Source organism: Clinocottus analis, unplaced genomic scaffold, assembly GCF_023055335.1.
Source record: "Clinocottus analis isolate CAN_PGR_092001 unplaced genomic scaffold, fCliAna1.0.p SCAF_14, whole genome shotgun sequence".
Lineage (NCBI taxonomy): Eukaryota > Metazoa > Chordata > Actinopteri > Perciformes > Cottidae > Clinocottus > Clinocottus analis.
In genome coordinates, this window is record NW_027175865.1 from 9,836,289 (window position 1) to 9,851,233 (window position 14,945).

The 14,945-nt window shown below is 41.3% G+C and overlaps 1 protein-coding gene across 2 annotated transcripts in view; it reads left to right on the forward strand.

Moving 5' to 3' along the window:
- gabbr2 (gamma-aminobutyric acid (GABA) B receptor, 2) overlaps positions 1-14,945 on the forward strand; it is a 150,770-nt gene that overhangs the window by 11,615 nt on the left and 124,210 nt on the right. The window lies entirely within an intron of this gene.

A 14,945-nucleotide genomic window follows, 5' to 3' on the forward strand; every position in this document is an offset into this window, starting at 1 on the left:
TTTGTGTGTAAGTGTGTGTCTTCATGGACGGCTAGATGTATAAATGGATGGCAAAACGGATTAAATTGGGCTTTCCTATGTTGAATCAGTAGAATTATATAAGAAAAAAGCAGTAAAACCTAAGAGTGGGTTGCATTTTGTGTTGAACAGTCCCAACTCCATTTTGCAAACAGACTTCAATCCACAACACTTAACACACACTCGGTGTGTTAAGTGTTGCAGAGCCTCCGTCAGACTGCAGCTGATAGTTGGGGTGTGTTCCTGATTGGAGGGACCTGCGGCTGCCTGTCTGGCTAATGAACTGTTACTTTAAGGCCGGAGCCTTTTATTGCCTTCTTTATTGGAAGAAGAGGGGTACACCTCTTACACACCGCTTACACACGGAAGCATATTACACACAAACAAACTCACACACAGGGTATGTTCTTCCTGAAATCCCATTATCCAACATGGTTATTCACAAAGGGCTCGATACAGAGTCTGTTTGACAACAATGACCTGGCAAGAAACTATTGGAGCAGACTTATTGGTTAATGGTGTGTTCAAAAGTAACACTGTAGATACAATTCCCATGAGATGCAGGGCCCTATAAATCAAGCATTGACGCTTTATTCTTATTGACAGCAGGCCTTTTCTGGTTAACTAGATGTGTGTGATTAGTTGCAGCAGCATGCTCGGTAATGTACAACAAGGAGGACCCTTACAGATGTAATAGAAGGCTCATGTCAAATGCTTACATGTACTTTTGATCCCATCTGAATGATTACGCTTTTACAAGAGCAAAGTTGTCCAGTTGTTGGTATTTGTGCAGAATGTATGCAGGCAACTATTATTTGAACTCTATTCCAGGGTTGGGAACTCCGCTATGGTCACAAACCACTGGTGACGCTGTGTGTTACTGGTGAGCAGTCTGAAGCCTTTACAGCAATGTCAGCTTAGGCCCATTTCATCAACTGTGCTTCTTTTTGACACGTCACAAATAAATTACAACCTTGAGACAACAGGTCTCCACAATGCACAGTCAAGGAGGCAATCTGTATTCATAAATTCATCCCTCACCACTCAACAAGCTTCAAAAGCTCAAAGATGGAATAAATTCTCTACGACGAGAGTTTACAATCTGTTAATAGAAATAAATGAGACTTGGAACGGACATTTCCCTTCAAATCGGTGTAGCAGGATGGTCAGAGTGGCGGTTATTTATATGTGTCCCATTATAGCACTCCAACTTCCCTATAACCAAAATTAATTTACAGCAAGTCTCAGATTGCTGGAGGTAAGCATGTATTTGAATTTGACATTTTTATCTGACTTGTGCCCATTAATAGCCATTTCCATCTTCACACATTACATCTGTAAATCTTGGATCGTAATTTACATGTTTAAAAGGGACTGAGGGGATATATTTAGCGTAACCTAATAATCCTCATCTCAGACAGTTGTATGTGGCGATAACACTAATCACATGATTACTTTCATGCTGATATATTGACTCCAAAAAAGAAGATTAAAAAGGTCTTCTGCCCTGTTTTTGCCCATGAAATCAACACACTTGGGTTTCATGAACAGGAGCTGCTTTCTGCTAAAGACAGTTGTGCGTTTGGATGAAACATAAAAGAACAATTGATGCCACCCTTCGTTGATGATATAATAATTTGTCAGTTAAATCATATTTTCGCTTGATTTTTTCCATAATGTGATGTTTCATGGACACAGTGGGATGCTTGAAGAATGTACTCTTGGGATTTTCACCACTGCTGCCAAAAGATACTGGCCACCACTTCCTCTGGCAGCTATTTTTTATTGATTCCTTTCGTTATGTTTGAAATTCCAAGGTAAAAGACCATCTGAGGAATTCACCTTTTTTTTCAGCCACTCAAGATAGATAAATAATTTGAATTTCCGAACGAATGTATACAGTCTATTGAGCTCTTGCAGTGACAAGAGTGATGTGCAGTTTGTGTTTAAAATGGCAGCTTGTATTTAAGGGAACCCCCATTTTACACTATACCAAGAGCACCCGTGCCACGTATCATTCCTGTTTCCTACTGTGAGGGTTAATGGGCTTTCGTAAGATTTTATTTTCTTCAGTTGTCTGTGATTGATGATTGATGTGCCCAATGAACGGGGAGCGCTGGTTGAGCTGATGACATCCCAAATCTGTAAGAAAGAACGATGCATATCAGGTTAATTCAATAGAAAGCAGTTGGATAGTGAGTGAGATTTCATTATCCCACGTAAAGCAAATCATTCCAAGGGCCATCTGGACGGATGGAGGACATTACTCCTGAGGCGTATTCATATCAACATTTATATTCACATAGACAGAGCTATTACAACCGTGTGCTGATGTAATTGTAAACAAGCTGTGTATTGGCCAGCATGGTGTTAGGCTAGCTGTTTCCGATCCGACGGAAAGGACAGGGCCTCGCCATTGTGACGTTCTTGGTGTTGCAGTTGTTTTTAAGTGTAAAGTTTGTGAGCATGAGGCATCGGCCATGTGACCCAAATGATCATTTTAAATGTCCAGTCGCAGCCAGGGATTTCACAGGCTCTTTAAAAGGAAAAAACAACTCTTTTCCACACTGAGCTGCAGTCCATGTTACACTAATTACTACCCTTATTAGTATTCTAGTGAAACATCAGCAATTAGCATGGCCATTAAAAACATAAAGGTCTTCTGTGGGGGGAAAATAGGAAAGAAAAGCAAAAATTAGGCTAAAATGTAAGTTTTAAGCCTTTTTAACATGGCTGTGTAAGTGCAGTTGCGTAGTCACCTTTCGGCCTTGGCAGACAAATGTGTAAAGGGTCCTTTGGCGATGCAGTGCCTTCTAATGTATGTAAATTGTGTGGAAAGAGGACATAAATTAGAGTTGGCGGTGTGCACACGCTGAGCCTTTATTCAAGAGGTTGGCAATCCTGTTAATTGTATGAACTTGAAACTTCCATCGTGGATGTTGACTGGATTAATGTAAACATAGTTAATGACATGGATGCACGTGATCTATCACATGTAATGTCGGAGCTGTGATCACATAACCTGACGTATGAAGGTATGAAGACGTGATGAGTGTGTGTGAGTGTGTGTGTGTGTGTGTGTGTTCGAAGACAGCCTCTGAACTTAAAAAAGAATAAGACACACAATCCCGGGGATGTTGACATGAATATTTAAGGTAGCATACTAGACGGATCTCCAGCGCTGACCTGTTGCTGGATGTATTCTTATTGAATAAATGAACATGCCTCATATTTACCAGATCACTGCTTTTAAGATGTATGAATCAGAATTAAACATGGTCCCTGGCGGTTGTTGGCAGCCTCCCTCTACATAAATATTATCTGTACGCCCCGACTCGGTGCTGCTCTCTGCTCTGTTGACTTGCTCTTACACACAGGGGATCTTCTATTGATTTCTAGAAGGCCTTCATGCCAGCTTCTTCTGCTCACTGGAATCCCATTTTCAGGAAAGGCCCTTGTACCGCTCATTGTGTGCAGCATCCTCTCTGCTCTGTTCTGTGTCTCTTAAAGAAAACAATTATTTGGCTGCCTTCTCCATCTTTTCTTATTATTTTCTATTTGAGGCCCACGAGGAATTTATAAGTGTTGGTAAAACATTGTTTTAAATGTTGCTGTATTAAATGATCTTGTCTGAAAATTGGTTTCGCCCCCTCACTCACGCCGTCAGTGACGTTGCAAAGATGGGGGAATCAGTGTCGGCTTGGTTGTATCTCAAGGCAGAATGTGTGACAACGATGGCAAGGGGACCGCAGGGTTACGACCATTCTGCTTTCTTTGATAGAGGGCAAATGTAAATGTCAACGACGTCTGAAACAGAAAGGTCTTCTAGTCTCCGATGCTACACCGAATATGCTGTGACAGATGGGAGAAGCATTGTAAGCTACAATTTATGGAACTACGAGGAAGATAAATATACGAGAGAAGAAAAGGGAAAATGAGGAATCTTGGAGGGGAGACTGATACAGGCAGGATTAGTAATATTATTGTGCTGCTCTTTAACATACAGTATTCCTTTGTGTTGATTAGCTAGTACTTTATCATTAGCAGATGTCTTTAGGTGCTTTCATATAGTTAAAGCAAACCAGCTTATGTGAGTATTCTTTCTTCAAGAGCATCAATGTTTGAAATGAAATAAAACCTGTGTTCAGTCCCAGTTTGCCCCGAAAGCCTAACTTCAGATGTGACCCCTGGTACTGCGATTCAGGCAATAAAGAATCAGTGAAGAACAAATATTTCAACGATCATAGCTTCTTCTTTATAATACAAAATGAAAAAAACACTGCATATCTTCCAAATCACAGAGGAACTGCAGCTCACCAGTTTGAGCATAATAGAAAAGAAGGCTTAGGGAGAAGTGTCTTGTCACATGTCACAGTTTCCTCCCTCCACAACAAAGGCAGGCCAATGTTAGCACCTATTTAATTCATTTATTTGTGAGGGTAATTGAAATATTAACACAGTTGGTTAGACACCGGAGACCAAACGTCTTCAATGCTCAGATCCCACTCAATTCACCAAGGAAATAATATTTTATTTACACGTAGATTCCATCTCACACATCATAATCCATGTGTTCAATGGAGGTGCCTCAAAAACATTTATTCTTTTTTTTTTTTTTACTTTGGTGGCCATGCAAAGAATCTTCCATTTAAATGAGTCTGACGTGCTCTTTATGGGCATACACAGAAATAATAAAACTATGTGGTGATGCAGTAAGCATAAAACCACAGGAGAGAGGAAAGGAGGTAAAGAGAAAAGAGCATTTAGAAAAGAAAGGGAAGCACAAGCAGACGCCGGCTGGATGCAAATAGTACAAACACAACCTGGCATGTTTACCCCCTTTTAATGACACGAGAGCGGTGCTGAGAAAAGGTGTGTGTGTGTGTGTGTGTGTGTGTGTGTGTGTGTGTGTGTGTGTGTGTGTGCGCGTGTGTGAACATCTCTGCCTCTGTGAATAGGGTTTGATCTGTACATACCGAGCCTTCCCTTCTCTTAGGCACATGGCTTTATCCTCATGGACCCAGTTTTCTGCATCTGTGTGTGCGCCCTCATGTGAGTTGAAATGCACCGATTCGCATATATGTGTTCCATGTGTGTGGCGTGTGCGTGCCTCCATTTGGGGATGCTGGCTGAGGGCGCGAGAAGGAACATGACAAGTGTGCCAAGCTTGTTGCGGGGTGTTCTCAGACAGTCGGGGGAAACAGGCCTGCAGACGATTGAGGCGGGGGGAGTGCTGGGAGGCCATGGGCTACTGTCACATTTCGCACTTGGCACAGTAGTGGGCGAGTGGCAGGCGGGCAAGGAAAACACCACCCACAGTTCCACTGTGGGTGTGGGGGCTGGGTGAGCAGGATGGCTGCAGAGCTGGCGCTCCCTCTCCGGGCTTTATCAAAGGGATGAAATATAATGCAGAGAGTTAGATCTGCCACAAACAATCAGAGTAGTAAGCACACCGTTTTCGTGTGCCACAGAGAGACTGCAAGAGATACATTTGTACTCTACATATGTATTGTGTATGTGTAATCTGTAGTGACAATGACACACCCGTTATTCACTTTTTTCTGCAAATATATTTAAAGGAATTACAAAATGAAATCTATGTAGTGATTTCAGGTTTGCGTTAACATAACTAAGGTTACAACTGGATCTAGGCTTTTGGGTTTACAATTCTTCACTGCACACTATCTCAAGCGGTCGGATCGAACTGTGAGCTTCAGGCATCTCCACAATAAAAGAGCGTTAATCCTCCTGTTCTGAATGAAGCCGCTCCTGCCTTGTTTTGGTTGTGTACAGTAAGTTGTTGTTAGGCTGAAAGGGAATCATCCCCAGTCTGAGGTCAAGGACCCGTTTGGCAGTTATTTACTCAATCATGACCAAGTCCTGACTCACTGCTGCTAAAAAGCATCCACAGAGCAAGATGCTGCCGTAAACATGCTTCACTGTAGCGGACGGTACAGTATTAGCTAGTATTTGTGTGATTTGTCTTTTAGCCATAGCCTGTATATGTTCATACAAATTGGATGTTGCGTCTCCAATTCCTTGATCGGAGAGTGGAACCGTGGTATCGAGGTCCCGCCGATGAACCTGCTGTAGCCAATTGCAAGCGAAGCACGGCCACCTAGCTGTTGCTTGAAGCACTGCGGTAGCTCTTTGGCTAGAAAGAAACAACAACGATAGTAGCTCTATAAGTAAATGTGTGTTAAACTGATGCTTGTCTTATCACACAGGCTTGAGAATCTTGCTTCCGTAAGATCTTTTAAATATCAGAGTCCTTTTAGTGTCTTTTGGGGGAACTGGATTATCTTCCTTCGCGCAAAAAGGTGGGTTGAATGCAGCACTGCAAAGGTGGTGGTTCTGGTTTTCCCATCTCTGCAGGAGAATTCAGAAACTGTTCCAGTGGTCATTGAATGTTCAGTCACTTCCCTCTCCAAGGCCCATCTCGTGTAGTTACTGACAGGACAGGTAAAGCTCCACATCTTAGTCCTTGTAAATATTATTTTGCAGATGAAAGCAGCCAAGTGGGATTTTTTGTGGATAAATCTGGTGATATTCTATCTTTTTTAACAGAAAATTGATTTTACAAAAAAAATAAACCTATATATCTGTGACCAGTAAGTATAGAAAGATAGACTAATGTGTTGCTGGTTTTGGTCTTTATTGGGTTGTATTGACAATAAGAAATATATAGTTATTAAAAAAACAAAAACAATTATGAAGTGTGAATTACTGATTTCAAGCAAACTGTAAATACAAGTACATATTTGGAGAGCTTTTTTTATGTAAGTCATCAAAGTGAAACACCGGCTTTGAAATCCACTGGTGGGGCTGTTTTGAGAGGCGTTAGCCTATAAATGATGTCCAGTCTAATTTAGATCAAGAGACATCTCAAGTAAGATCAAAGGAAACCAGAAACATCGAGGCTCAGTGTCACAGAAAAAGGGGAATACATTCAGTATGCAAATGAATGATTTCTGCATTTCAGATTCAGGTGAGAAAAATGTAAACGTGTATTATAAATGTAGCGCAAGAGATCAGTAGAGAGACACAACAGGATGAGGAAATGCTGGAAGAAGAAAGAGGAAAACGTCTTTTTTTAAATTAGTATTCTCCAGAGGAAACAAGGCTTTGTGTGTGTTCATGCTCCAGTCAATGTAGTGTAGCGTTGACTGTGACAATGTGGTATACAGAAACACGCACAGGGTTGCCTTAGGAACGCCTGTACTGTTTTACCCATAAACATGCCGACTTGCCACACTGTCCATATTTATTTGAGACCACCGTTTTCCCATCATCCATCATACCTGCTGTTTGATCCTCAATCAACCAGCAATCCACACCCCCACACTAGTATTACAACATCCCTCGTTCCCTCTTTCATTTCTTCCTCCCCATCAGTGCTTCCTCTTCGTCTGCTGTGTGTAGCGTACGGCAACCTGGAGGAAATATTCTGTCAAGCATCATCATTATGCGCCCAAGGACGCCTGTGTTTAAGCCAAGGACCCTGGTGCTGTCATGTCCCTTGATTAATGTGTAACAGATTGATTAACCCCTCGAGTGGAAGCAGCCATTTTCATCCCGGTGGCAGGCCGCCACCACTCTCTCTGCTGTCGCTTTGTAAATATTTGTCTCTCTCTCGCTCCACTATGCATTTAAGTTGTTGCACTATTGATTAACATATCCACACAATCATTGCCTTCACGGTAATGCTTCTTTTATTCACATGTGTCACTCACAGCTCCAGGGGATGGTGGTATAAATAGGTGTGTCAGTATAAGTTTGGATCGGGTGACAAGCGGACTGCGAGTAATTTCTGTAAACTACTGCATGCATTATTTATTGAGCAATAAATGCTAAATGTGTATGAAAAATGTTGTTTTTTTAAGCAAGGGGCCGGCAAACTTGGCATGCAGAATCTTGGTTAAGTGTGCGCGACTTTATTACTTTATAATTTATTATCTGTTGGAGATTTAAACTGTGTGTGGCAATGTTGTGTCATAATTAATGTTACAATGAATATTGATATGGCACCCCGATTAACACTTTTTAATTCAAACTAAGGAATAAATGCAAGCTGTAAATCTAATATTAATGTTTATTTAAAACCCCAGACCACATTTAACACAACAGTTTTGTGCCAATACACGCACACACACACACAAACATGCACACGCACACGCACACACACGCACACACACACACACACACACACACACACACACACACCAAACTGAAAGCCTTCTTTGGATGCCTCAGGATGCAATAAATCATAACACAGGATGAATAAATGGCCCAAATCTAGGTTCAGTTTTTATGAATAATAGTACACTTATAGCAAATAGTCCAAATTCTGGAGTTATATCTTCATATAATTAGAATTGATTTGAATAATAAAAAAGGGTTAAACATAGTTTTTCATGGAGGAAATGCACACTCTCTCCAAATATTTAAGATTGTGTTATTTTAATCAGCTCGGAGGCACTGAGGAAGATGTGTGGCGGCTTGTTGCATGTCTGAACTCCTGGCCAGGATTGGAAAGGGAGGGGAAAAAGAGATTTCTTGGATTTAATCTGCTTCTAACTTTCTCTGAACGGAACATTAAACTGCTCACCAAAGACTGAAGGAGAGTCACTCTCCATCTAATCTGCTGATTTGTCCCTTGGCGAGATTAAGGGTTATGGTTTAGAGTGACGGAGAGAGAATAGCTGAAGAGATGAGATGACGGAAAAGCGTGAATAGAGACAAGAAGGCAGGCAGGGAGGAGGGAGCAAAGTGGAGTGGATTAGATGAATGAAGAGGGGAGGGGATTGTGCAGACGCATTGAGGAGATAAAAAAATGATACAAAACACGAGGAAGTAAAGGCTTAATCTTTCTTGATTGTCAGGAAAAATCTACGAGGCTGTGAGACCTTAAGAGACCGGATTTTGGTGATGATGGACAAGCCTGAGTTGGTTGAGATCTCAATGTCCAACACGTTCACTCACAGCTATCTTTCACATGGCTGAGATATGACTTAATTATAAATGCGAAAAGTATCACTCTGCTCATATTGTTGTAAACAGCAATTTTGTTAGCGCTGCTGCATTTGGTAGTGACGGCAGACAGTAGAACGTGATATATTCAAAATATGTATTTTATTTTCTCTCTTATTGCGTCTCTGAAGAAACTGTCTCAAGCCATTATATGAACTAAGTTCTAACTCTTCTATTTTAATCCTGAATAGCAAAGTCAGCTCCAGATTTATCGTTGGGCCAGATGTTATGATGACCTGCAACTCATGGGTTTCAGTTTTGGTGCCTTGAACTACAATTGAGGGTCTTTGATTACAACTTCCTGTTCCATCACTTCACCCACAGGCTGAACAGCTCAGAGTAGATTTAAGTTCATGCACCTCTTCCATCCTTTCAAATCCACACAGTGTGTTAAATGACTCTATTTTTCATGGGGTATCAGAGGGACTTTCTTTACACGAACATACCATGAAAGGAGATTCCCTGGGTTCTCTCCCTCAGGGGATCTGTAGCTGTAAGAACAAAGGTCTTCCTCCTCCTCACTTGACAGTCTTATTTGTCTTGCCTGGTCAAGCCTATTCATTTGGCTCACAACTGCCACAAGTACAGTAGTGGTACAGTTTATTTATAGCTCTGATTCAAAGCTCATTCTTCTGCCTGGCTAGCAGTGCTTGCGTGCAGTTCAGTGTAAATATAGCATCTCTTCTGTTTCGCCCTCGTCTTTTTGCAGAATTTTTCCCACTCTCTGTGTTCTTTTTCTTTACTTGAGTGTGTGTGCATGCACACCTAAACACCATGCACATTTGTACACAATCACACTCAATTATTGTCGTTTTAAAAGCACAGATGTCCAATTGGGCTTTCCTTTTAAGTGTTCTGTCAAATAAAGCATTTTATACACATAATGTCAGTGTCTCTCTTTGCCTTCACTTTCATCTCAACCTATGTGTGTGTTTAAAGTACATACAATTTATGTTCTCTCGACACACAATATGCTGGATTTGCAAATTGCAGCATCCATGAAAACATGAATAATGGAAATGTGTAAGTTTTCTCCCCTATCTCTCTCCAGCATGGCTGCTTGAAGCAAAGCTAATATTACGTGTTTTTAACCTGCAGGGCTAACTGAGAGGAATGCTCTAATGAGCTGGGATTGCTTTTCAAGTGTGTATTTTCGCATGGGAATGCAATAATACATTTGCTGTGTGTGCGTGTGTCTATGTGTGTGTGTGTGTGTGTGTGTGTGTGTGTGTGTGTGTGTGTGTGTGTGTGTGTGTGTGTATTGAAGACAGCAGAATAGCTCTCCTGCAGTGCTTAAACATGACAGTTACCAGGAGGAAGGGAGGCGAGTTTGTTTCTACCAAGCTTTTGTCTAAAGTTTCATTAATTCATTTAGTATCCCAGAGAGAGAGGAAAAAAGAGACAGCACAACAGAGAGTGGACAACAAAAGAGACCAAAAAGTGAAAAATAAAGACAGAGGAAGAGTTTGAAAGATCGTATACGCACCTGAACCCAGCCGGAGGTGCCCTTTTCTTGCAGCTGAGCCCGTAGTACACACACAAACACACACACACGCACACACACACACACACACACACACACACACACACACACACACACACACACACACACACACACACACACACACACACACACACAGCTCGCCCACGCTGCTCAAACTCCCAGCAAGCAGGGCCCCATTCCACACCAGTAGCTAAAAAGATGGGGAGCGCAGCTGACACTTGTGCCGAGGAGAGGAAGAGCAAACACAGCCAGCTCCCCCTCCTCTCGCCTCCCCTTCCAGGTGCTGCTGCTTTGAGAGTCCAGGCTCCGTCTACAAGGCATTTAACATTTCATAGCAGTAATGCATGGCCCTCTCCCGGGCTTAGAGTCATAGCACTGGTTTATTCATCAGACCTGACCGGCTTAGCTGGAAGAGGAGAGTCAGATTTGAGACCAGACAGAGAGATACTAGGTTTGGGTGGTATTTGTTCATCATTGCTTTGTCATAGTGTAGTAATTCCGGTTGACCGTGTCAGATCCTTTTTGTCACATCCCCTTACACATTGTAATTTACCTCTCACTTTATTTTTTTTTACCTCTAATTAATGCTCCCCTGTATCTCCCTGTCCCAACCTCATTGTTTTTCTCCATGCCTCTTCTGTCAGGATGAGTATGGGGAACTAGTGTTTTCTCATTAAGTTAGCAGGGAACTGTAGAGCGCAACAATCTAATATCTGCCCAGATGCCCATTAGTCTAGCAGCTTGGCGCAAATGATGGGAACACAGATCAGAGGGCAGACAGTACAAGTCCCCACTGGCCCTGCCTGATAAAACATCCTGTTTCACTCGCAATGTCGGAATGGAGCAGTCAGTTGGTTGTGACGAAGCTACGAAACGGCTGCTCCAAAGGGGGTAACTGAGAGGCGGGAAAATGTTTTCTTTGCAGATTTATTCAGTTTACAGAATGGCTGGCATGGAGGATCCATCATAAACACGGCATGGCACTCATTACTGCTGTTACTTCAGCCCTCAAAACCAGTTGTATCTAAAGTAGAACATTAGGTTCTGCAGTTCTTAACATCCTTCCCAATTTGGTTTTGATTGGATGTTAAAGCTTTGTGTATTTGTTTTCTAATTTCTCAAATGTTGATGTTTTTTGTATTCAGTTTGTTTTCTTGTGACGGCAGAAAGGTGGAGTGCAGGAAGTGTGGGATTTAAAGAGAGCGGAGGCAAAGATCAGTGGGAGTTGGCAGGGCAAAGGGAAGTCTGCCGGGACCCCCAGAGCCTAGTGATTCACCATCAAATGAATAAACCACAAAGACACACGTCCGTACCTCCACACACACTCACAGATGTGCACATACAGACAGGCACAGGTTATATTTTGGGGATGTCAGGGCACATCACCGTCAGAGCTTTGTCTCTGTCCTTCTCCTGAAAGAGAGGACAAGCTTGTATTGGAGACGGATCACACGGCAGTCTGATTTTCATTGACATATTTAACAGGTTTACCTTTTTTGCTGCGTATTTTCCTCCGTGTGTGTAAGGGTGTTGAAGACTATATTGTATCCTGTGGACAGTATGTTTTTGATTGGAGGAAAATTCCATCTGTAGACATTGGCATCATTTTTATTTAGATATTGTCTGTGTACTTCCTGTATTTACTGCTGTCAAAATCTTGACCATATATGGCCATTCGGACATGTATAAGTAACATCTGGATTATAGACCTTTGTCTAAGACATGTCTAAGACATAAAAAATGTCTAAGACAAATGTCTTAGACATTTGTCTGTACTGCGATTCAATGTCCTCAGTCTGTTTTCCGGTGTATTATTTCACTAATTTTGAATTTTAGTTGTCATGACCATGACCACACAGAAGTGACATCAATCTTGCTGAAGGTTTAGATGACAACCAACGGAAACAAAATACACTGGCTTCATAGGATGTGTTTTTGACATATTGTGTAATAGGATGCCCAGAGGCATGTTTTCTGTGTACTTGTGTTGAAGCACAAACACACAGAGCCTCACCTACTTGAAACGGTTGTTTTTGTGAAGCATTGTGATAAAAAGATAGTTATTGATCTGTTCTGGATGGTTTTCCTAATGAGTCATTCGTCTAATTTTAGTTCACCTGAGATCTTTCTATTGATTTTAAACAAGAGCAGTGTACATAACGTTTGACACACCAATACGGTTTGAGAAAGTTGTGGCCATTTTAAACACCACCTCATTCAGACCGGCACGTACTGATTTTACATTGCAGGTGTTTATCGTCTTGGGAGCAATATCGGCTGCACAGACTCTATTTCTGTCTTTTACATGTTCTTCTGTTTAGCCCCTATTATATATCGCCTGCTTGCTTTTGTGCACCTTTTCTTTCTTTACAGCATAATTTGCAGCCTGGATGCCCTGACATCATCAGTCTGTTCTCAAGCTCATTAACTCTATCAGCCACATTAGCACCACACTTTGTGTTGTGTGCATGGTTCGGTCAGATATACTGTACAGAAGTGCCAGAGGCTGAATTTGCTCTTCACTAAGGAACCTATGAAACACTGAAGGAGGCTAGAAAACACGAATACTCAGTGAACCACAAATGGAGCTTGTGTGCTATGTTGGCAGTCTATGTGCATCCTCTGATTGTCTAACGCTAATGAACTGATTCACATTAACATAGCAAACGGGAGGCATTTAACACACACACACACACACACACACACACACACACACACACACACACACACACACACACACACACACACAAACAGTCTCAGTCTGTCTGAAAAATCCTACAACTTTAAATGTATTATCACTTAATTTATAATATATCTCAAAATAGCATCATTCAGCTAAAATTCATGTTGGAATTGTTGTTGAAACAATTATGTTTCTGCCACTCTAATTTTTACAGCGCTATAACAGTTATGCTTGCTCTAGCAATCTGTTATCTATTTCCCCTCCTCATTTTAATAGTAACTAAAAAGTACCACAAGTTACCTATTACAATACATGAAGTTAGTTTGCACATTAATTGGACACTCATCATTAAAGCCTTGTCCTGAATGAGAAACACAATCATTAACTTTTGTATCAAGTTATTAAAGCAACTATAAGGGCTACCTGTCTCCATGGATGCTCTAAAGCTGTGTTATCATTGGACCATGCAGAAGCCAGCAGCAGTCCTGAAGAAGTGCTGCTTGCTGACCCCTGAGGAACACTAAACTTCTTTGTGTGACTAATGTTATTTCTCAGCAGCAAAACACAGTATCAGCATGTTTCAGCACAGCATTTCCCCCTTGCAACTAAAAAAGAGCCACCACACAGGACTCACACATGCCAGTGTATATTTAGGACATGCTGTCCGGCTGAAGATGAAGCCTCACAACGGATCACAAATTATTTTTTAGACAAAACGACTAAATTCTTTTTGTGTCTTCATCTTTCACTTCAAAGCTGAAGTTATTGTAGGTGTAATACATTGTTGTAGAATAAAAGGTGAAGTTTTTTTTTACCTACAGTATGTGAACATATATGCATGTCATAAATTGAAAGTTCTGGTTGGGGAACCTTTTTTTTAAACAATTCTATCGATTTTGTTGTATGTTTAGGTGTCTTAAACATATTTAACTTTGTTAACTTTACCAGCTATAATCATTATCTTCTGGCCCACCAAAGGAAGCGAGCTGAAAGTGTGTGTTTACAGGTTTCATCGGCCAACTCACTGCTCGGGTTGCTGGGCTTGTTTAAACATTGTGAAGTTTACTGAGTGGAAAAGACGGACAAACAGCTTGGATTGACAGACATAGTGCTTAACTTTAAAGTTAGTCTTCCCTAGCATTGCAAATGTTATGTGTAAATGTATTTATTTTGAAACTGTTATATAGGGAAATATATGTTAATTAGTGAGTCGTGGTGTTTCAGACATTTTTTTTACTATCAAATAGAAACATATTAAGTTTTTCCCTTTTGTGGGTATTTTTTTTTCTCGAATTAATGGATTATACGACTAGGACTTGTAGATCTGCTCCATGACAGAACATGCAGACAGGCTTCTGTAACACTGTGTTTTAACTTTAGAGCAATGACATCACACATCAAGTCTTCTTCTGGGTTACAGTTTGTGATCATAAGTATGCAGCTATACAGATGAAGATTGTCTTATTGAGCAGTATTGAGCTTCATTTTCATACACAGAGAGGCAGTGATGTGTGCGTGTGCGTGTGTGTGTGTGTGTGTGCGTGTGCGTGTGTGTGTGTGTGTGTGTGCGTGTGTGTGTGTGTGTGTGGAGTGGGCTGCATAATGACTGTCATGGATCTAATTGCAGTGACTCTCAGCATTTGAAACCTTTCTGGTTATTTCCAACGAGCTTAGCGGAAGAGAGTGTGTGACACACACATGAATTGGTTT